Source organism: Caretta caretta, chromosome 20 (assembly GCF_965140235.1).
Source record: "Caretta caretta isolate rCarCar2 chromosome 20, rCarCar1.hap1, whole genome shotgun sequence".
Classification (NCBI taxonomy): domain Eukaryota; kingdom Metazoa; phylum Chordata; order Testudines; family Cheloniidae; genus Caretta; species Caretta caretta.
Window position 1 is genome coordinate 7,104,739 of NC_134225.1, and position 20,869 is coordinate 7,125,607.

Sequence of the window (20,869 nt, forward strand, 5' to 3'; positions counted from 1 at the left end):
GGGGGAACCAAAGAGCCTAACGGTGAGAAACCGAACCTAATGACCGTCCCCAGTGGAAACTTCCCTTTCCAGAGGCAGTCTGTCTTCTCTGCTTCCAGGTAGATATTCTTATAGCCCATCCCCTGAGCCCCCGTGTAGGGGGAGGGAGAAGATGCGCTGAAGTTAACCCCTTGTTCACTGGAGACTGTCTCATGACTATATGTTGGACACACTACAATCCTTGCAGCACATTGATGTTTGAATGGCTGAGTTTGCGAGGCCAGCAGTGTTTGTTAGCATGTGTGTGAAGGCAGAACCATGGACATGAAGCTGAAAAGGAAAAATCTGGTTGTGAACGGGGGAGCCTAACACCACACACATGCCCTGACGCCCCAGGACAAGGACCCCACCCGCACCCCTCTGACGCCATGGACTACGTCAGCGCCCTGGCCCCCTCCTCCCTGCTGCAGTCGGTGGTCCGGCGCCGGCTCGGAGCTGACCCGTCGGGTCTGGGCCCCCCGTGGCTCCCGCCCCCAGCGCCCTTTCCGTGTCTGCGACTTCCGGCGTGGGGGCCGCACGGAGCTGATGGCTGGGACCCTGCAGGAGCTGCTGGCCAAGGCTGTGGAGGCTCTGCTGGTGGCGGGCTGGTAGGGCTGGTGCTGGAGGAGGACGGGACAGCGAGGCCTTTTTCCAGGCGTTGCCCCCCGACACGGCCCTGATGCTGCAGGGCCCCGGGCAGAGCTGGAGCCCCCCCGCGGGGAGGGGCCCGGGCCTAGGGGCAGCAGCTCCAGGGCCAGGACCTCGCCCGCATCACCTTCGACGTCTACAAGCTGGGCCCCCGCGACCTCTTCGGGAGCCTCCACGTGAAGGCCACGTTCGACGGGCTCTACTCCATGAGCTGCGACTTCAAGTGCCTGGGCCCCAAGAAAGTGCTGAGGGAGGTGCTGCGAGTGGCCTCGGCTGTGATTCAGGGAATGGGGCAGCTGCTGCTGGGAGCCTCCAGTGACATCTGGTGCCTCCTGGAGGGGGTGGAGACCTGGCACCAGCCCGCCCGGCTCAGCCACTATGAAGACTGAGGCCTGGGCCTGGCTCCATCCCTACCCTGTCCCTGGTGAACTCAGTGCACCCGCGAAGCTGCTGCTATTACAATAAAAAGGCTATTTAAGTCCAAAAAAAAAAAAAGAGAAGCAGGGTTTGCTGGTGGAAACCTTTCAGGAGTTTCAGTTGAGTCCGGAGATTGTGTTTGTGTTTTGTGTTATAATGCAGCAGGGCGAGCTTGTTCAGCGGTCGTATTTCCTCCCCTCTCTGAAAGTAATCAGAGGCGTCTTCGCTCCGGGGTCTAAAATTGCCACACAATCCTAGGGGATTTAGATGGGAGCAGTCACTCCGTTTCCCCTGGAGGGCCTCCCCTATCTCCAAATGTGAAACCGACAAAGGCAGAGGCGTTGGAACAATTTTTATAGTGGGGTGTGGAAAGCCATTCAACAAAACTGGAAACCCCTTTAAGCCAGGGAGTGCTGCCTAGCTTCACCACCCCAGGGCAAAGATAGTTTCTGTCCAGGTACAGAACATTTCCCATTCACTTTCTAGCCTGGATGTTCTGATCAGTTTCTTCCTGTTGCCAGGCTGTATCACACAGCTCTTTGCTGACATGGATTGGCTAAATCCGAGCAGCTACTCTGAAGAGGAAATACTCCCCCTCTATTCGACATTGGTGAGGCCTCATCTGGAGTACTGTGTCCAGTTTTGGGCCCCACACTACAAGAAGGATGTGGATAAATTGGAAAGAGTCCAGCGAAGGGCAACAAAAATGATTAGGGGTCTGGAACACATGACTTATGAGGAGAGGCTGAGGGAACTGGGATTGTTTAGTCTGCAGAAGAGAAGAATGAGGGGGGATTTGATAGCTGCTTTCAACTACCTGAGAGGTGGTTCCAGAGAGGATGGTTCTAAACTATTCTCAGTGGTAGAAGAGGACAGGACAAGGAGTAATGGTCTCAAGTTGCAGTGGGGGAGGTTTAGGTTGGATATTAGGAAAAACTTTTTCACTAGGAGGGTGGTGAAACACTGGAATGCATTGCCTAGGGAGGTGGTGGAATCTCCTTCCTTAGAAGTTTTTAAGGTCAGGCTTGACAAAGCCCTGGCTGGGATGATTTAATTGGGGATTGGTCCTGCTTTTGAGCAGGGGGTTGGACTAGATGACCTCCTGAGGTCCCTTCCAACCCTGATATTCTATGATTCTATGAAAGTCCCTTCCCCAGCTGATCCTAGGGGTGAATTTTGGGGGGAGTGAGAACATGCAGTTACTGAGGAAGGCCTAAATGTAAGAAGGCAAAGGAGACTGCCTTGGATTCTGTGTGTGTCTGTGTGTGTGTGAGAGAGAATATAGGAACAATGATCCAATTCCTTTGCATCTTTTGTATTGGTTGCTAAAGCCTAGAGGCTCCTAACTATTATGCACCTCATTACCGAAGATGTAACAGCATCACTGTGGTCTAGTAGTTCCCGTCCTAGTTCTCCCACTAATTACTTTAGACAAGTCACTTCACCTCCCTTGCCTTGGTTTCGCCACCGATCGTAAGTTACCTGCTCAGAGGATGGCTGTGAGAATTGCTTTCTATAAAGCACTCCGAGGTAAGACGCTAGTGTGTGTTAATGCAAAGTATAATTATGAAGGTATTCAGAGAGTTCAGGGGTAAAGGAAGTTATTTAGCTCATTGAACGTGGCCGAGCTACTCTAGATCCTACGGTGGTAACTGAAACCAGATCCTGGGTTGGTGTAAATGATGGTAGCTCCCTTCAAGTCAATGGAGCTATGTTGAATTATGCCAGTTTACTGTCTGGCCCGCCGGTCAGGCTAGATTCCAACCTCATGCTGGTTTTGAACCATTTTCACTCCAGTGATGCCCATGGAGTAACTGAATCTGAGATCAGAATCAGGACCTTGGGTTTCGAAGTAGAGCTCTGGATTCTGATCTCATTTACACAAGTTTAAATCGGGGATCATCCCCTTTGGCTTTAGTTGCGTGACTCCAGGTTAGCAGAGGTGTAAGTGAGGTCAGAATTGGATCCAGATCCTGGAGTTTAACAATTGATTAGTGTGTGTGGGGGGGAAAAACGTTGTTTTTTTTCCAACGCTTCCCTATTTTGGTCCCCTCTCCCCGTCCTCTAACTAACCCACCATATTTTTACACAGTTTAGCTCCAGCTTTTCCAAAGAGCTCAGTTTCCATTTAGGCTCTTAAGTAGTGAAGCAGCCAGATTTTTCAAAAGCATTTAGCACCCAGCCTCTCCTCTTGAGAAATTCCCCCCCGGCCCCCAGTGGAGAACGGCTGGCTGGGGGTTGAGTGCTCTTGCAAATCTGGCTCGTGAACTAAAATATCAGCCCGGGCAGAAAAGTCTGTCTCATTCATGATGCTGCTGTGACAGGACATCCCTCCCTGGCTAACGGCGGCAGAGCGTTGATTACGGACATCAGAGCCGCAGGACAAAATGGCCTATTGATGTTTAAAACCTGCGTTTAGCCAGATGTCTTCTGTTGGTTTCAGCCTGCAGATTTTTGACAGGGCCTTTCCAGGTCCGGGCTAGCTTGGCTGCTCAAAGACAAGCCAAAACCCTGGGAGAAATGCCAGAGCTGAATGTTACCTGGAATTTGTTGCGTATCAAGAGATCAGTAGGGGAAACATGTCGGGTTTGTAAGTGTTGTTACAATATCCTTTTTATTGCAGTGTTTCACATGGTTTATTGTAGCAGCAAACCATGGACACTGTGAGCATCGGATAATTAAAACCCTATGAGCCAGGTCCCAGATTCATCAGCCCCATTTTACAGACTTCCTCAGGAAAAACTGAGGCACAGAGGAATTAAGCCCTTTGCCCAAGGCCACAAAGTGAATCCGTGGCAAAGGCAGGGTTATGACTCCAGAGTTTCTGCTGTCACACAACAAAGCCATATGTATTGCTGGGGTTTTTCAGCCTCCCTCCTCTGAAGCATTAGGACTGGCCATGGCTGGAACGGGACACATGGTAGGTTGATGAATGCTCTGAGGTGGCACCAAGCATTCTCTCTCTCAGGTGTGTGGCTGGCTGGTTCATGCTCAGGGTCTAACTGATGTCCATATGTGGGGTCGGGAGGGAATCTTCCCCAGGTCGGATTGCCAGTGATCTTGGTGGTTTTTTCTCCTTCCTCTGCAGCATGAAGTGCGGGTCACTTTCTGGGATTATCTGAGCATATCTCACTTAATCATTCCCTGCCATTGTATGGGCCTTGGTGGCACTTGTTCCCTCCTATTCTCTGCTGGTGGCACATCTCCCATGGGCTGTGATGCAATTTGTTTCTGGGTTTTTGTAGTTTAACCCACCCAAACCAAATGGAAAAAAATACCCCCTGAATTTTTGATTTCTGCTTTCTGCAAACCAACATTTTCAAAGAAAGCATGAAAAAATTCAATGAAAAGGGAGATTTCCCCCTGCAAATGTTTATTTTGCAGGAAAAACCACTTTTCTGGGTTAAACCTCCCCCCCCCCCAAACAACAACAGCACAATGTTTAGGCAGTAGAGCTGGCTGAAAACTGAGCCCCCCCGGAACTTTGGGAAAGGTTTGGTTCTGCTCGGAATCCAGACCCCAAATTGATAGGTAGATGCCCTGCCTCTAGGGTCTAGTCTGAAGGGGACATTCCATGAGGCTTGTCACCTTCGAGGTCCAAAACCCCAGGAGCTCTGGGATGGTCCGGAGCCCATAAAACTGGACAGCTGGCAGCGGGCATTGAGTGCCCCTATGGATTTCCCAGCTACCTCAAAGTAGGGAAGATCCCGGGAAAACCTGGACAGGTGGCGATGTTGTGGCGAATATGAGTGTATATATAGCATAGCAATGTGGAAAGCACATTAGGGTGTCTAGATCTCCATGAGAATTACAGGGTAAAAATGTGGCTGTAGGTAATGATGTCTCGCCACTGGGAACAGGTGCGGGACCATGTGCTGACAATCCGTGAGACCTTTGATCCACCATCTCCTCTCTACCAGAAGGCTCTTCACTTGCAGTTTCCCCATATCTCTTGATCCTCCCTTGGAGTGTTTTCCTGAAGCAGCTGTTGGCTAGGGTCAGGGACCTAACAAGATGCAAACTCCAGGCCAAAACAGCATATGCATGCATATCCTCCTCTGTGTCTACTCCCCAGAGGATGCGAGTCTCTTTCAGCAGTAGGTAGCCTTGGGTCTTTAGCATGGCTCTGGAAGGCCCTGGTTCAAGCCCTGAGTCATCAGTGAAGATAGCAGCTGACCGTTGGCGCTGAATAGCTACTGCTCACAAGCCTACCATGTACCGAAGTGTGTTTCTGACATGTGCAAGTGAAATTGCAGCAAGGCTCAGACAAGTGACTAGAACAAGCATTTCTTCTTCCACTCCCTTGCTCATTGTCCAGTAGACTGTCTTTACAATAGATATCTTGCTATAACATATGACTGTCCATGATGCCAAAGAACAGCTCTCTATAAACAAAGAGAAAAAGAATCTTAAATATGGTAGAGTCTCCCTCTCTCTTTCTCTCTCTTCATCCACCTGCCGGACCTAGTTTGACTAGGTCCAGCGGTGGCCTAGGAGAACTGCATCATGCCACTGAAGATGCCATCGCTTGGCTAGACGACTATGCACATGTTAAATAAAATGTACATGCTACACTCTATTCCACTGATCCACTGCAATTTCCCATGCTGATCTCAGTGGAAGCAGAATTGCCAGAAGCAGATGTGGGTCCATGGGGCTGTGCTTCTCAATCCAACCCTGAAACCGTGTGAGCATCTGGCTTGCTATTCTAGATGCACTTGCCTAACCACTAGGGAATGCATGTTGCAGGTTCCCATCCGTGCCTGATCAGCAGATGATAGGAGTCTGTTGGAGCTTCAGCTAAAGAGCCTCCTCTCAAGCTACAGCAGCTCATGCTTTTAGCTCTCTGAAGGTTGCCAGTACAGCTGGCTGGGAATTCTTTAACAAAGCAGAAAATGTTGATTTGTAGAAACAGACTTTTCCAGGGAAAGGATCGGCTTGGATGAATGTTTGAATTTTTTTTTTTTTTTTTTTAACATTTTTGGTTTCACCATTTAAACACAAATCCAGTTTTCTACTCAAAGTGACTTTCTGTTTTGAAATATAAGCTAGTTGTAGACCGAAAAATAAATAATTTAATGGTCAAAATTGAACCATACATTGACATACACCAACTGTTTGTTTTTAATGTTTGGTTTGTGAAAACTTTGTCCTGATCCATTACAGGAAAAAAAATTCACTCCAATTTTTGTGGGATGGGAATTTTTGTGTCTGCTCCAGTCACCAGTTCAAGCCTGGAGTGTCGGCTGTTGTGTTTGCACTTACTGGTAGTAGTTCTCTCTCCAGGCCTGTGCTATCCAAGGTTTCAGAACCTTTCAGTCAACCCCCTGGGCCAGATTTTAACCTCACGTGTTCCCCAGCCCAGTGGGCTCGGTGCAGAGTTTAAGGGAGAGGAGAATTTGGATGCTAAGGAAATCCCTACGGACAAAAATGCACCTTGCACTCCCTGAACAGACCCTCCAGGGAACATGGGCCATATCCTCAGCTGGTGCAAATTGACCTAACGCCATGGTAGACAATGGAGCTAGTTTGGTGTAGACCAGGTGAGAACTGGGTGCTGTAGTTGCAAGGCTGTTTCAGAGGATTACACTTCTTGAGCTGGGGATCACAGAGCTGAAGCCTTTGGGGGTTCTTGATATTAAACAATTTCAGAGCAGACACAGACATTTTAACCAGCTCCTGTGGCAATTTAATCAGCTCCTTACAGGGGGAAATGCTTGTTTTAACCTATTCTTGAATCTACTGAAATATCTTCCATGCAACTTTACCAGGACGTTGCTTGGAAAGTCATTGGGGTATCCCTCTGATATATCTCGCCATGTGTGTCCCCACTTCACTGGCTGGTGTGATTTCTCTCTAGCCTTCATCCCAGTTAGATCTGAGCACCTGATAGACTCTAGATGCACAACTCCCCTACCCCAACAGACTAGCTCCATTTTACAGATGGGTGACCTGAGGCACAAAATAGATTAAAGAACTTGCCCAAGATCATTGAAGAAAAACTAGAACCCAGTTCTCTGGAGCGCCAGCCCTTAGCTCTGCTCACTAGGCTATCCTGCCTCCTTGAGGCATTAGAGGAAAGTTAAAAAAAATGGTCTTGGCGGTAATGCCGTCCACAGAGGAGGCAGGTGCCACTCTGATGGTTCTGGCAGCATTAAAGAACTGAAGGATATGGTCTCATCTCCTTCATTTGGAGTCTCATGCTGCTGTTACTACTCATCCTCTTGGCCGGCACACGAAGGACTGAACAGGGGACCTCCAGAAGGACCAAGATAAGACAAGGAAGACTTGGAACACATACTTACCAGTGGCTTACACTACAATATATACAGTAGCAAATTCCTTTGACGAAGATCTGCATGCACGTCCTGGCAGACTGTAGCAGCCTGGCTGTCCGATAAGGTGGAAAGTCCCTGTTCGGAGGGGTTTAAAAAATAAATCAAGATTTATTTTTTAAAAAAGAGGGGGGGGAAAACAGCCACAAGGAATAACCTCCATAACTCTCACAGGCCCAAGCCCGTCCTAATAGCCCTTTTGTCCTGCAACTCTTGACTCCTGTCTGGAAGCCACTGTCTTTTATAGAGAGCTTCTCCACCCAGAACCCTTTGTGGGGAGGGGAAGTCCCACCCCGCTCTCTCTGATTGGCAGGATGGGCTATCAATCAGCTTTCTCCCTCACTCCTGGTTCTACAAGCGCTTTTCTCCATCCCCCGTGTTGCCAATCGAATGAAGTTTCTCACTATATTGCCTGTACTTCCGTGGGCCTGCCAGCAGAAGCCGCAGCTGCCTCATTGTCTTCCACGGTCATTTGGTCAAAACTGGAGTGCTGTTGAGATCTGGATTGGGGAGGGCGGTCTTTATTTAAAGCTCCAGGGAGCTTGCTGGCAGCCGTGCGAATGGAAAATCCATGCCTCTGAGTGTGAATTTTGTGTAACCCGTCTTTATTCTTCGATAGACCAATTTTTATTTATGAGGGAGCTGTCTAGCTGCCAAGGAGATTACACGTTGCTCAAAACGACATGATAATTGTTCAGACACTGGGACGTGTGTTCAAAGAAATGAAATGCACCCGGGGAACAAGAAAACGCTACGGCGCCGTGAATTCTCAGTGGTGGCATTTGCATGGATTTATGATGGAAAAACCTTCAAACTCAAAGGGTAGTTACGCATTGGAATAAGCTACCAATGGAAGCTGTGAAGTCCCCATCGCTGGAGGGTCTTAAGAATGGGTTAGGCATCCTCCTGTCAGGGATGGTCTGGTGTACGAGGTTCTGCCTCAGCATGGGACTGTGGACTAGTTGACTTCTCGAGGTCCTTTCCGGCCCTACTTTTCTATGCAGCTTTGTTACTGTTGTAGCAGTGGGGGCCAGGTGGCAGATTTTTAAAGAGGTTCCTGCAGGGGGGACACTGGAAATACAGACACAGATGTTTGCAGCAGAGAACGCGGATCATATCCTCTGCTTTCTTCTTGGGTTTCGAGACTGATGATAAACTAGCAATTAAGTGGCACAGAGGTTTTTAACTGGGGAGTCAGCAACCTAAGGGGGAGTTGCAGCCAGTTTTAGAGGAAGGCATGATGACTTTACAGCTAAGGAGAGAACGAACATGACAGATGTTGGTCACATTGCTTAATGCATGACGGGAAGCGGCTCAGATAATGTGGTGATGAATGTGGTTAGGAACCTATAGAGAAGTGGTTTCCAAACTGGGGACTGCAGAGGAATGTTTGGGGGGCACTGTGGGGCCCGGGCCAGCCCCCATAGGGGGTGGGGAGGGAGCGCCTCCTGGCCCGGCTCCTGGCTGTGGCTGCAACCCTGCTCCCGGCTGCGTTCTGGCCCCGACCCTGGCTCCTGGCTCCGGGCTCCCAATCCTGAGGCCTGGGCCCAGGCCCGGGTTGCAGCTATGGCTCCACTCCCAGCGCCAGCCCCTGCCCACGACCATGGTCCTGGCTCCGGACTGCAGCTCGGGCTCCAGCCGCGACTTTGCTCCCAGCCCCAGCTCCTGACCCTGGCTCTGGCCCGGCCCTGGCTCCAGACTGTAGCAAGCGGAGGGCGGGGCGCAGACAGGTTCCATTATGGGGTAATGTGGGGATGCCACAGAAAAAGTTTTGGGACTGCTCCTCTAGAGAATAGAATATTCCAGTCTAAAGTTAGCATTTGGTACTTGCTCTGAGCAAGAGAACAGCATGCTGTTTGCAAGTAGGATTCTGGGTTTGATCCAGCTCCATTAAAGTGACTGGGAGTCTGTCCATTGATGGCAATGGGTTCGGTAAAGTTGTATGTGAATATAATACAGAAGATCTTGCTGTGACAGGACAGCATTGCTGTGTGCACATTTTACAGACGGGGAAACTGAAGCACCAGGTTGTGTCCTGATCTGTCCTGCCCACCCAAGCCCACAAGAAAAATCCTTGATAGAGCCAAGATGAGAACCCAGGAGTTCTGGGCCCCCAGTCTTATGCTCTAGTTTCTAGATTAGGATTGGTTGAGTGGGAAAGGGAAGCGGAATTTATTTTGAAATTCCCCTCCCTTCTTCCCTCTCCGGTTAGAAATTTCAAATAGTTTTGACACTTTGAAATTCTCTGACATTTCAGAAGAATTTTGACCAGCTCAATACAAGTGCGTTTGCTTGGGGAACCAGTATAAATTGGACCGGAAACAGCACTCTCCCACCCCCAGTATAAGCTGTGTATACTGGGATAGCTATATTGGCAAACCTTTTCTAGCATAGACCCGGCCCACATCTTAGATCACTAAGGATATGTATACAGAGAAGGCGAACTGTAGGGCTAATGTAGTCATGTCGCTGCCCCATGCCTCAGTTTCCCCATCTATAAAATGGGGATAATGAAGCGGGTTGAGACTTACTGATGACAGGTGCTAGATTCAAGCTAGGTGGTAATAATAAATAACAATTTATTATTATTTTATTAATGACTTTGTGCCCAATTCTACAAGCACGTTAAGCTGAGAATACGGCTTTGTACCCTGAGTAACCTCATTGGCTGACTCCAGTAGAACTAATGAGGTTAATATGGGCTATGCCTGGTAGTAAGTGTTTTTACGTTATCAGGATTCTGCTCTCGCTCGCATCCAGGAGTAACTCCCCTGGAGCCAGGATTCGGCTCGGACTTTCCTCCACGTGCCAAATAGTACAGACTGAAGCCAGAGAACAAAGAAGGCCCAGTGCCATGTGCCAGACACTCTGATGCTGAGCAAAGTGTCTTGGGAAAGCTCTTGGAACAAGCTCAGTGCAAACACTTGAAGGCCTGATTTTCCTCTCACTTCACCCCACTGTAAATCAGGCTGAATTCCACCGGGGTCCTTGCCCTACGCTCCCGCCGTGCACCTGGGCAAAAGATCTCCTAGGGCTCAGCTGTGAGCTCCGCTGAATGGCCCCGTGGGTGAAGTTGAAAGGAATCCCCATGCTCCCCTGCGTTTACCTGCATCACCAAACAGGGAGCAACTGAGATCGGGCTGCTACGCCCCTTCCCATACAGGTGTGTGCAGGCGGGGAAGGCTGCTGAGTACGCAGACGCTTGTGTGGGCAGGCTGGGCTGGCTGAGCTGAGCCAACGGGCTGCAGATTCCTTCCCCTCCGGAGCAAGAGGGAAGCAAGAACTGAATGTGTGAGTCTGTCTATACCCTGCTTTTCTGCGTGCTGCCTCTTGCTTGGGCTGGCTGGCCTGGGGCCAATCCAGCCCTTGCTTAAAACACCCGGGGCAAAATTCTGCTCTCACACCCCTCGGGCACAGGTCCTGCTGGCTTTGCATCAGCCCCAGCGCGAGTCTGACCAAATGGTGCTGCCCCTGCCAGTAGTTTTTCGTGCAAAACCGGCGAGGAACGGCTGCAGCAAGTGCCAGAGGAACAGGCTGAGTTCTTGGCCTTGGGCAGTCCGTTTGACCTGCGCCGGCAGGCTTGGTAGCAGCAGCGAGGATCCCAAATGAGCTTGGATATTAGTGCTCCGAGCAGGAGCTTAAAGAAAAGGAGCATGCCTCAGCGTCAAATGCATGGCACTACAACAAGAGAAGGAGCATCGGGGATTGCAGGGATACAGGACTGAACGCAGCCTTGCAGGGCAGCGGGGGAGCCGGCTACTTCCCTCTCCTGTTGCTCTATGGCAGGGGTAGGAATCAGATGCTGCGATCACTGGCTCCATGCAGCACATTTCTCTGCCGACATAGAATCCTAAGACTGGAAGGGACCTCGAGATGTCATCTAGTCCAGTCCCCTGCACTCATGGCAGGACTCAATATTATAGACCATCCCTGACAGGTGTTCTCTCTCCTGCTCTTAAAAATCCCCAGTGAGGGGAGATTCCACAGCCTCCCGAGGCAATTTATTCCAGTGCTTAGCCATCTTGACAGGAAGTTTTTCCTAATGTCCAACCTAAACCCCCCTTGCTGCAATTTAAGCCCATCGCTTCTTGTCCTCTCCTCAGAGGTTAAGAACAATTTTTCTCCCTCCTCCTTGTGACAATCTTTTATGTACTTGAAAACTGTTATCATGTTCTCCCTCAATCATCTCTTCCCCAGACTAAACAAACCCAGTTTTTCAATCTTCCTTCATAGGTCGTGTTTTCTAGGCCTTGAATCATTTTTGTTGCTCTTCTCTGGACTTTCTCCAATTTGTCCACGTCTTTCCTGAAATGTGTCACCCAGAACTGGACACAATACTCCAGCTGAGCCCTAATCAGCGTGGAGTAGAGCGGAAGAATTACTTCTGGTACCTTGCTTGCAGCACTCCTGCTAATATATCCCACAATGATGTTCACTTTTTTTGCAACAGTGTTACACTGTTAATTTCATATTTAGCTTGTGATACACTATGACCCCCCAGATCTCTTTCTGTAGTACTCCTTTCTAGGGAGTAACTTCCCATTTTGTATATGTGCAACTGATTGTTCCTTCCTAAGTAGAGTACTTTGCATTTATCCTTATTGAATTTCATCCTATTTACTTCAGAGCATTTCTCCAGTTTGTCCAGATCATTTTGAATTTTAATCTTATCCGCCAGAGCAATTGCAACCCCTCCCAGTTTTGTATCATCTGCAAACTTTATAAGTGTGTACTCTATGCCACTATCTGAATCACTGATGAAGATATTGAACAGAATTGGACTCAGAACTGATCCCTGTGGGACCCCACTCATTGTGCCCTTCCAGCATGATTGTGAACGACTGATAACTGGTTGGAATACCGTTCCCAGAGAATAATTATGCATCCACCTCATAGTAGCTCCATCTAGGTTGTATTTCCCTAGTTTGTTTATGAGAAGGTCACGTGAGACAGTATCAAAAGCCTTACTAAAGTTACGATCTATAACATCTACCACTTCCCCCCACCCCCCATCCACAAGGCTTGTTACCCTGTCAAAGAAAGCTAGTAGGTTGGTTTAACATGATTTGTTCTTACAAATCCATGTGGACTATTAGTTATCACCTTATTATCTTCTAGGTGTCTGCAAATTGATTGCTTAATTATTTTGCTCCATTATTGTTCTGTGTATTGGGACATCTGTCCTCCCCTAAAGAGGATCCCTTCTTTCCCCACTAGGAAATGGAGAGCAGGCTGCTGGCCTGGGCCCCTGGGATGCTTACTCAGGGAAAACCTCTAATCTCCAGGCTGCATCAGTGGTTCCCAGCCAGCTGCCTGCTTTGCTTTGGCCGGCCCAATAGGAAAACAGCAGCAGCCTGTAGGTGGCATTGCTGGCAAACGAGGAGCTCCCTTCAAGCTGGAACAGCTTCTTGCTTTGCAACCAGCCCCCTCTCTCCACTTTCACTCTCCGTCTTCTTTTCCCATCAGGATGACGCACAAATGCAGCTAGGCCTGGGGCCGGCTTCGAGACTCCAGGGCAAAAACCAGAACCCCGGAAGTTACTCCTGATTGACACTAGTGGAGCTAGGATGGGGATTTGGCTCTAACTTTGTCTAAGTCATGGTACCAGCAACAGTCATGTGTGCACAGCTTTACGGTCACCCCCAGCTGTTCAAAAATCATAAATCAGTCCTCTCCCCTCCAAATCATGAGACTGAAAAACAAACAAAAAACCAAACCACTTTGGGTTCTCTTTGAGTTTTTTAAACACAAATGAAAACAGAGTCTCACCTAGTCACATGACTCCAGGTGCTGGGGCTTTAAGGCAAACATGGAATATTATGAACCTTGGGACAGGCCTACTAAATGTGCATGCCATGCTTATCTGGCTTTTGGCCTGGAAATAACTCAAGTTTGGACAATCTTGCAAGTTCTCCAGCATTTGCTGGTTTGGCCATTCCAGAAACATGTTCACTTGTAGCCTTTAGTGCTGTGGTATCTCCAGCATGAGATGGAAATTGGAATGTGCAGAGAGGGAGAGAGAGAGACCAATTAAACAGCAACAAAAAAGTGAAACCAACCTTTTGGGCCCTGGTGTAACTTCTCAGGTTTGCTGCAGTTCCAGATGATCTCACGTTAATGTCTTGGTAGAAATTTGAGACAGGCCTCAATTGGATCACAAATCTGAGCCACCCAGATTTTCAGAAGGGAGGCTGAGTTTCAAAAGCTGAGGATGGAAACGAATGTGAATTTTGGATGAAATTCACCCCAGGCCCTTCATGTGGGGCTGAAGCCAGGCCTGAGTGGTCTGGAGCCCACTGGTACTGCAATGAGTTTAATCTTTTGCAATGGGGCAACTTCTGTTCAGTTACGCCAGTGTAAATATGGAGGCACGCCAATGATTTCAGTGGAGTTATTCTGGATTTACACAAGCTATCAGAGCAGAATTTGGCCCTGGCTCTAGAATGTGTTGAACCAGGACCCAAATTTATACAGCCACTATCTCTTTAATTTTGGTTACTGGAGTTTGAAATCCCCAACTAAACTTAGATCCATAGTTTTTCAGCTTAGCCTCCTTTCTAGGTTAGTGGCTTGATTCCACCATTCCCTCGCATCTTGAGTTGTCACTGATGCTTCTGCAAAGAATGCAGAGCTGGTTAGAATTCTTTTCATCTAAAAGATTTTTTGGCAAAAAATGCCACTTTCATAAAAATCAAAATGTCAATTAAGACTAACTTGCACTGGGAGGGCACCCAAAAGAAACATTTTGCTAATGGCAAAATGTCCTGTTTTGACACTTTTGGAACAGACCTTTTTTTTATTTTGCAATGGCACTGCAGAATAAAACTCACTGATGTAGTTTTATTATCTACATTAAAAAGTTTTGTAAGAGGTTAAAATCGGAACAAAATGTTTTGATTTGCTTGAAATGTGATGTTTTGATCGAGCCGAAGTGAATTTTGGTTTGCAGGCTGTTTCAAAACTCTTTACGTTTGTTCTATTTCACAGTGGAAAAAATGTAAAAACTTCAGCATTTCCCATGAAATGGAAAATCTGGTTCCTGTCCAGCTGTGAAAGAGTGTAAAATGCTGCCATTCTGATTGGACAGAGCAGTATGACGTTTCGATGTGCCGCAGATCAGAGAAAGGGCTTGTCTATGCGGAGCAGTAATGCACACTACCAGGGGTGTGATTTCCAAAGGGCACCTACGTGTTGTGCATTAATTGGTCCCTGTAGACCTTCCTGATGTGCCCCAAAAGTTCCCTAATGCACTTTAATGTAGTACAGTTTCAAACAGCATAGGCTGCAGGAGGGTCTACGTGGACCAATCAATGCACAGCAAATCGCATCCCCCATCGCATGCATTACAGCTCTTCGTGGATGAGCCCTAGATGGGAGCGGTCACTTCTGGCTTTCAAAGCTATGACTAAACGATGCTGCAAAATGCAAAGCAGATGAGAAACAGGCCTTAAATCTTCTAGAGGACTAGAGATGCTGATTTCCTGTAGTCGGAAAATACTAGACACGTAGGGAGGTTAATGCTAATGCACAATCAGGCAAAGGTGTATAATCTTTTATGATTATTTATTAAGTATTTATAGAGGGCCACGAGTGACACCAGTTCCCACAGGGAAGGTGTTGCCTGTAAGCTACATGTTAACGAAGTAGTTTAGTTCATTAAGAAAAACCTTCATTGCAAGCCCAGGAGTTCCTTTGTTCTCTGGAAGCTGTAACAATGACTGGCCTAGGTGTGCCTGCAATTTTCTTTAATAGTCTTCTTTCATTGCTGCTTAGGCTCCACCTTCATATTTCTGCCTCATGGTTGTTAACTCTTGTCCCAACCCTGCAATTTGCCAACGTAGTAAATTGCAGCTTCGTGGCTCCTGTCCTGATGGGACAGTGTTCTATTTTCTTCGAAAATAGCTTCTTGGTTTCTCCTCTTTGTGACTATAGCCTTGCAGTATTTTCATTAGTCAACTGGGCAGCCCGGGCTTGCTCTGACCCATTTTATTGTGGTGGTATTACACTAGTCTCTGAGCATCCCCCAAATGTTCATAATTTAGGCAGGGCTTTTCAGAGGAGCCTAACTACAGTAACTCTGGGATTCAGGTGCCTAAATTCTTTGAAAAGCCCAATGCTAATTGTCACGATGATGCTCCCCACTTGCCAAGAGGCTTAGATTTGTTGGCCTTTGGGGCAAGGACCATCTTTTTATTCTGTGTTTGCACAGTGCCTAGCTTCATTTTACAGATGGGGGAACTGAGGCACTAAGCAGTGATGGGACTTGCCCAAAATCTCACAGGGGACGGTAGACAAAACCCAGATCTCTCAGAATATAAGAATGACCCTATTGGGTCAGGCCAAAGGTCCATCTAGCCCAGTATCCTGTCTTCCAACAATGGCCTATGCCAGGTGCCCCAGAGGGAATGAACAGAACAGGTCATCATCAAGTGATCCATCCCCTGGCACCCATTCCCAGCTTCTGGCAGACAGAGGCTAGGGACAACATCCCTGCCCATCCTGGCTAATAGCCATTGATGGACCTACCCTCCATGAATTTATCTAGTTCTTTTTTGAACCCTGTTACAGTCTTCTGGCCTTCACAACATCCTTTGGCAAGGAGTTCCACAGGTTGACTGTGTGAAAAAATACATCCTTTTATTTGTTTTAAACCTGCTGCCTATTAATTTCATTTGGTGACCCCTAGCTCTTGTGTTATGAGAAGGAGTAAATAACACTTTGCTGTTCTCTTTCTCCACACCAGTCATGATTTTATAGACCTCTATCATATCCCCCCCTTAGTAGCCTCTTTTCCAAGCTGAAAAGGCCAAGTGTATTTAATCTTTCCCAATATGGAAGCTGTTCCATGCCCCTAATAATTTTTGTTTCCCTTTTTCTGAACCTTTTCCAATTCCAGTAAATCTTTTTTGAGATGGAGTGACCACATCTGCACGCAGTATTCAAGATGGATGTATATAGAGGCAACAGGATATTCTCTGTCTTATTATCTATCCCTTTCTTAATGATTCCCAACATTCTGTTCGCTTTTTTGACTGCCGCTGCACATTGAGTGGATGTTTTCAGAGAACTATCCACAATGACTCCAAGATCTCTTTCTTGAGTGGTAACAGCTAATTTAGACCCCATCATTTCATATGTATAGATGGGATTATGTTTTCCAATGTGCATTACTTTGCATTATCAGCACTGAATTTCATCTGCCATTTTGTTGCCCAGTCACCCAGATTTGTGAGATCCCTTTGTAACTTTTTGCAGTCTGCTTTGGACTTAACTATCTTGGGTAGTTTTGTATCATCTGCAAATTTTGCCACCTTGCTGTTTACCCCTTTTTCCAGATCATTTATGAATATGTTGAATAGGACTGGTCCCAGTACAGACCCCTGGGGGACACCGCTATTTACTTCTCTCCATTCTGAAAACTGACCATTTATTCCTACCCTTTGTTTCCTATCTTTTAATCCAGTGGTGGGCAACCAGCGGCCTGCAGACTGCAGGCGGCCCATCAGGCTAATCTAATTGCTGACCGCAAGACATTTTGCTGATGTTGACCATCCGCAAGCACAGCCCCCGCAGCTCCCAGTGGCTGCAGTTCGCTGTTCCCAGCCAATGGGAGCTGCGGGAAGCGGTGACCCGGACGTGCTGGTTGCTGCTTCCCGCAGCTCCCATTGGCCAGGAATGGTGAACTACGGCCACTGGGAGCTGTTGGGGGGCCGTGCTTGCGAATGGTCAACGTCAGTAAAATGTCTCGCGGCCTGAAATCAGATTACCCTGATGGGCTGCATGCGGGCCGCAGGTTGCCCACCACTGTTTTAACCAGTTACTGATCCATCAGAGGATCCTTCCTCTAATCCCATAACAGTTTACTTTGTTTAAGAGCCTTTGGTGAATGAACTTGTCAAAGGCTTTCTGAAAATCTATATCAGAAAACTATCTCCACTGGATCACCACCCTTGTCCACATGCTTGTTGACCCCTTCAAAGAATTCTAATAGATTAGTGAGACATGATTTCCCTTTACAAAAACCTTGACTCTCAAGTCTGAGCCTTCACCACAGCCATGTCCTTCCTGTGCTTAAAAGACTCGGTGTTGGGAGTTAAAACATGATAGCTATTAAAACATGCTTTTGTGGTGTATTGAAAAGTGTTTTTAAAATTGTAAGCTGCCACTTTAAATTACAGGGTTTTTTCCTGGTCCTGCTTGCAGGCCAGGGGACTCTATAGGGAAGCATGCAATCTGGGCCTACCAGCAGTCAGTCTGCTGTTAGCCAGTCTAGAGCAAGGTGTGGTGAGTTGTACCGCTCTGCTTTTGGGAGCAGCCTGCTTTGTCTCTCCCTGTTTCTGGGTTCTTGCGGTGGTGGTCTGAATTCTAAGTAATAAAGGAGTGTTATGTTGCAACCTTCCAGCAAGAGTATTTACGTTTGTACCTAACTTCTCTGGGAGTATGCTTTGAAACATAATGGCTTTCTAAAGATCTCATCTTAAACTCTGTCCCAAATCTAGAATCCACCCTTTTCAAATGGGTTCTAAATTCAGCCCAAGTGGGTCCTCTGTCCGACTCTTTCTAGGTTTTTAGATCGTGCCCATCACCATGGTATCCTAGGACTTTCTGGATTCTTCTGCCCATGGAGGAAGAATAATTTCTATTGGGCTAATTTACAGTCCAGTGTTGAAACAGGCCTATTATGTAGCTACCAAGGGGATACTGAGGAGCATCACTGAGAAGTTCAGTCCCCATAGAAGTCTGATAGTCCTCTCTAACTCCTGCAGAGAGTCCACCTTGAGATGGAGGGCTAGATCCACAAAGAGGACTTAGGCACTGTGATACTGCAGCCCAATGGAATTCGCAACCCTGAGTTAGAGGCCCGGGCTCCCTGTGGGATGCATGGGGAGAGTTAGGTGCCCAAGAATAGGATTCACCAAAGGGGGGTGGGTGGGGAGGGCTGCTTCAACTAGCCAATAGGAAACGTTGGGGCAAGAGGTGGGGCCTAAATGCCAAAGGGAGTTAGGTGCCTAAATCTGGGTTGGAGGGAGAAGCCTATCTCCCCTTGTGATTCACAGTTGTGAATCCTCTCCTGAAATTAGATATCTAAGCCCTCTCTCTCCTACCCCACCTCCAAAATGCGGGCCACCTCCTCCTCAATCTGTAGCCTGGAGGTTAGGGCACTCAGCCAAGATGTGGGTGACTTAGGTTCACGTCTGCCCTCTGCCAGTTGTGGACCAGAGACTGGAATCCACATCTCAGGAGAGTGCCCTAACCACTGTATGATGGGATGTTGTGGCCTGGGTCTTTCCCTATTTCTCCCACTGATGCTGTTCCCCTTTGTAGGAATAACCCAATAGTCTTTGGCCCCCAGCGCTTCGGGCACTCACCTGGGATATAGGAGATCTTGCTTCAAGACCCTGCTCCACTTAAGAGAGAGGCCTGGATCCTCAGCGGCTGTAAATGGGCAAGGTTCCACTGAAATCAGCGGAGGTGTGCTGATTTGACACCAAGGATCTGTCCGAAAGGGCTTGATTGCTGCTCCCCTGGGCGGTCATTTACACCAGCGCAGCATGCTCTCGCTTCAACCGTGAAGTGTTTTACACTTATGTTACACTGCTGTAAAGGGCAACACAAGTCGCAGGGCAGTGGAGATTCAGGCTCGACGGGTTGAATCCTGCAGCCCAGTACTCATGAGTAATCTATGTGCTGGTGCGTAAATACCACTGAACCCAGTGACGCTTTCTGTGTTAGTAAAACCTTTATATGCACAGAAGGGGTGCAGTAGGCATGATGCAAAAGTTTTTTCCATTGGAAATTTCAAAGAAACTGAAATGTGTTTTTGTTTTTTTCCCATTTAAATTTTCCACAGAGGGAAAAACCTCCTGTTTCTGTGACTAGCTCCATCTCTTTTGCCAGAAGCTGGGAATGGGCAACAGGGGGTGGATCACGTGATGAGTCCCTGCTCTGTTCATTCCCTCTGGGGCACCTGCCATTGGCCACTGTCAGAAGACAGGATTCTGGGCTAGATGGACCTTTGGTCTGACCCAGTATGGCCGTTCTTATTTTCCCTTCCCTACGTGCTAGAGAACTGCTATGTCCCTGACTACACATCTGATGACAACCCGTCAACAAAATCTCTGCAGGGCTGAGCCAGGCGGAGCCCGGTGAGTCAGCGGAGTGCTCTGTTGTCTTTCACAGATGTACTTTGTAGTGTGAGAACCTTGCTGCCTATGGTACTTGCCAACAGGTGTGGAATGCGAATGAGCGAGAGGTGAGGGTGCTGAATCAATCTACAGCAAAGGGAAGTGCATCAGAGTCCCAGACTAGTTACAGGAAGGATGGGATGGAGGAGGACAGCTCTATATACTTCCCCTAGCTTACGACTAGGGCATGCTGGGTAAAGCTGGGTGAGAAGTATTCTGATTCTGGGCGGGAAGTCCCCCAATTCTGATCTCTCTTACACTAGATTTCCTGTAGTGTCAGACCATCGGTTTAACTGGAGTCGCTGCAGATTTACACCCATGTGTATCAGATCAGAATCAGGCCCCAAAGGTCTAGCAGAGCCCCCCTTTCTTACCTGCTCGCTTCCTCTGTCAGAAGGTTTTCAGTGGTAACTCTTCAAAGCTATTTTGTTGCCAGAGGACCTGGCTGTACTGTACCTCCTACTAAGGCATCTTCCTGGTGGAACGTATATGGAGCCAAGACACAAGTGTGCATGGGACAGTCAAGGATGTGTCTCACTGAAATAAAGCCAGAGGTGGCAGGTTCAAGGAGTCTAAAGGAAAGGGGTCTTGGTTACGTCCAAAGCTCCTTTGCTCCCAGAATATGGCAAGGGAGATATAGAGAATGGCCATCTTCTTCTCTCTTATTTTAGGACCTGATTCCCCTCTCATTTACACCAGTTTTACACTGGCTTGATTGCATGGGGTTACTCCTGATTCACCCAAGTATAATTCTACCTGCGTTGTGGAGTTATTCCTGATCTACACACCTGCACGTGAGTGGAGGGGAGAATCAGGTCTCTGTGGTACTCCAAACAGCACCCACGCTATGAGAAGAAAAGGAGGACTTGTGGCACCTTAGAGACTAACCAATTTATTTGAGCATAAGCTTTTGTGAGCTACAGCTCACTTTATCGGATGCATACTGTGGAAAGTGAAGAAGATCTTTTTATACACACAAAGTATGAAAAAATACCTCCCCCACCCCACTCTCCTGCTGGTAATAGCTTATCTAAAGTGATCACTCTCCTTACAATGTGTATGATAATCAAGGTGGGCCATTTCCAGCACAAATCCAGGGTTTAACAAGAATGTCTGGGGGGGGGGGGTAGGAAAAAACAAGGGGAAATAGGTTACCTTGAATAATGGCTTAGCCACTCCCAGTCTCTATTCAAGCCTAAGTTAATTGTATCCAATTTGCAAATGAATTCCAATTCAACAGTCTCTCGCTGGAGTCTGGTTTTGAAG

The 20,869-nt window shown here is 47.8% G+C and overlaps 1 pseudogene; it reads left to right on the plus strand.

Annotated features, from left to right (window-relative positions):
- The first annotated feature begins 407 nt into the window (after positions 1-407).
- Positions 408-1,166, plus strand: LOC125629325 (lipid transferase CIDEB pseudogene; annotated as a pseudogene).
- The last annotated feature ends 19,703 nt before the right edge of the window (positions 1,167-20,869 follow it).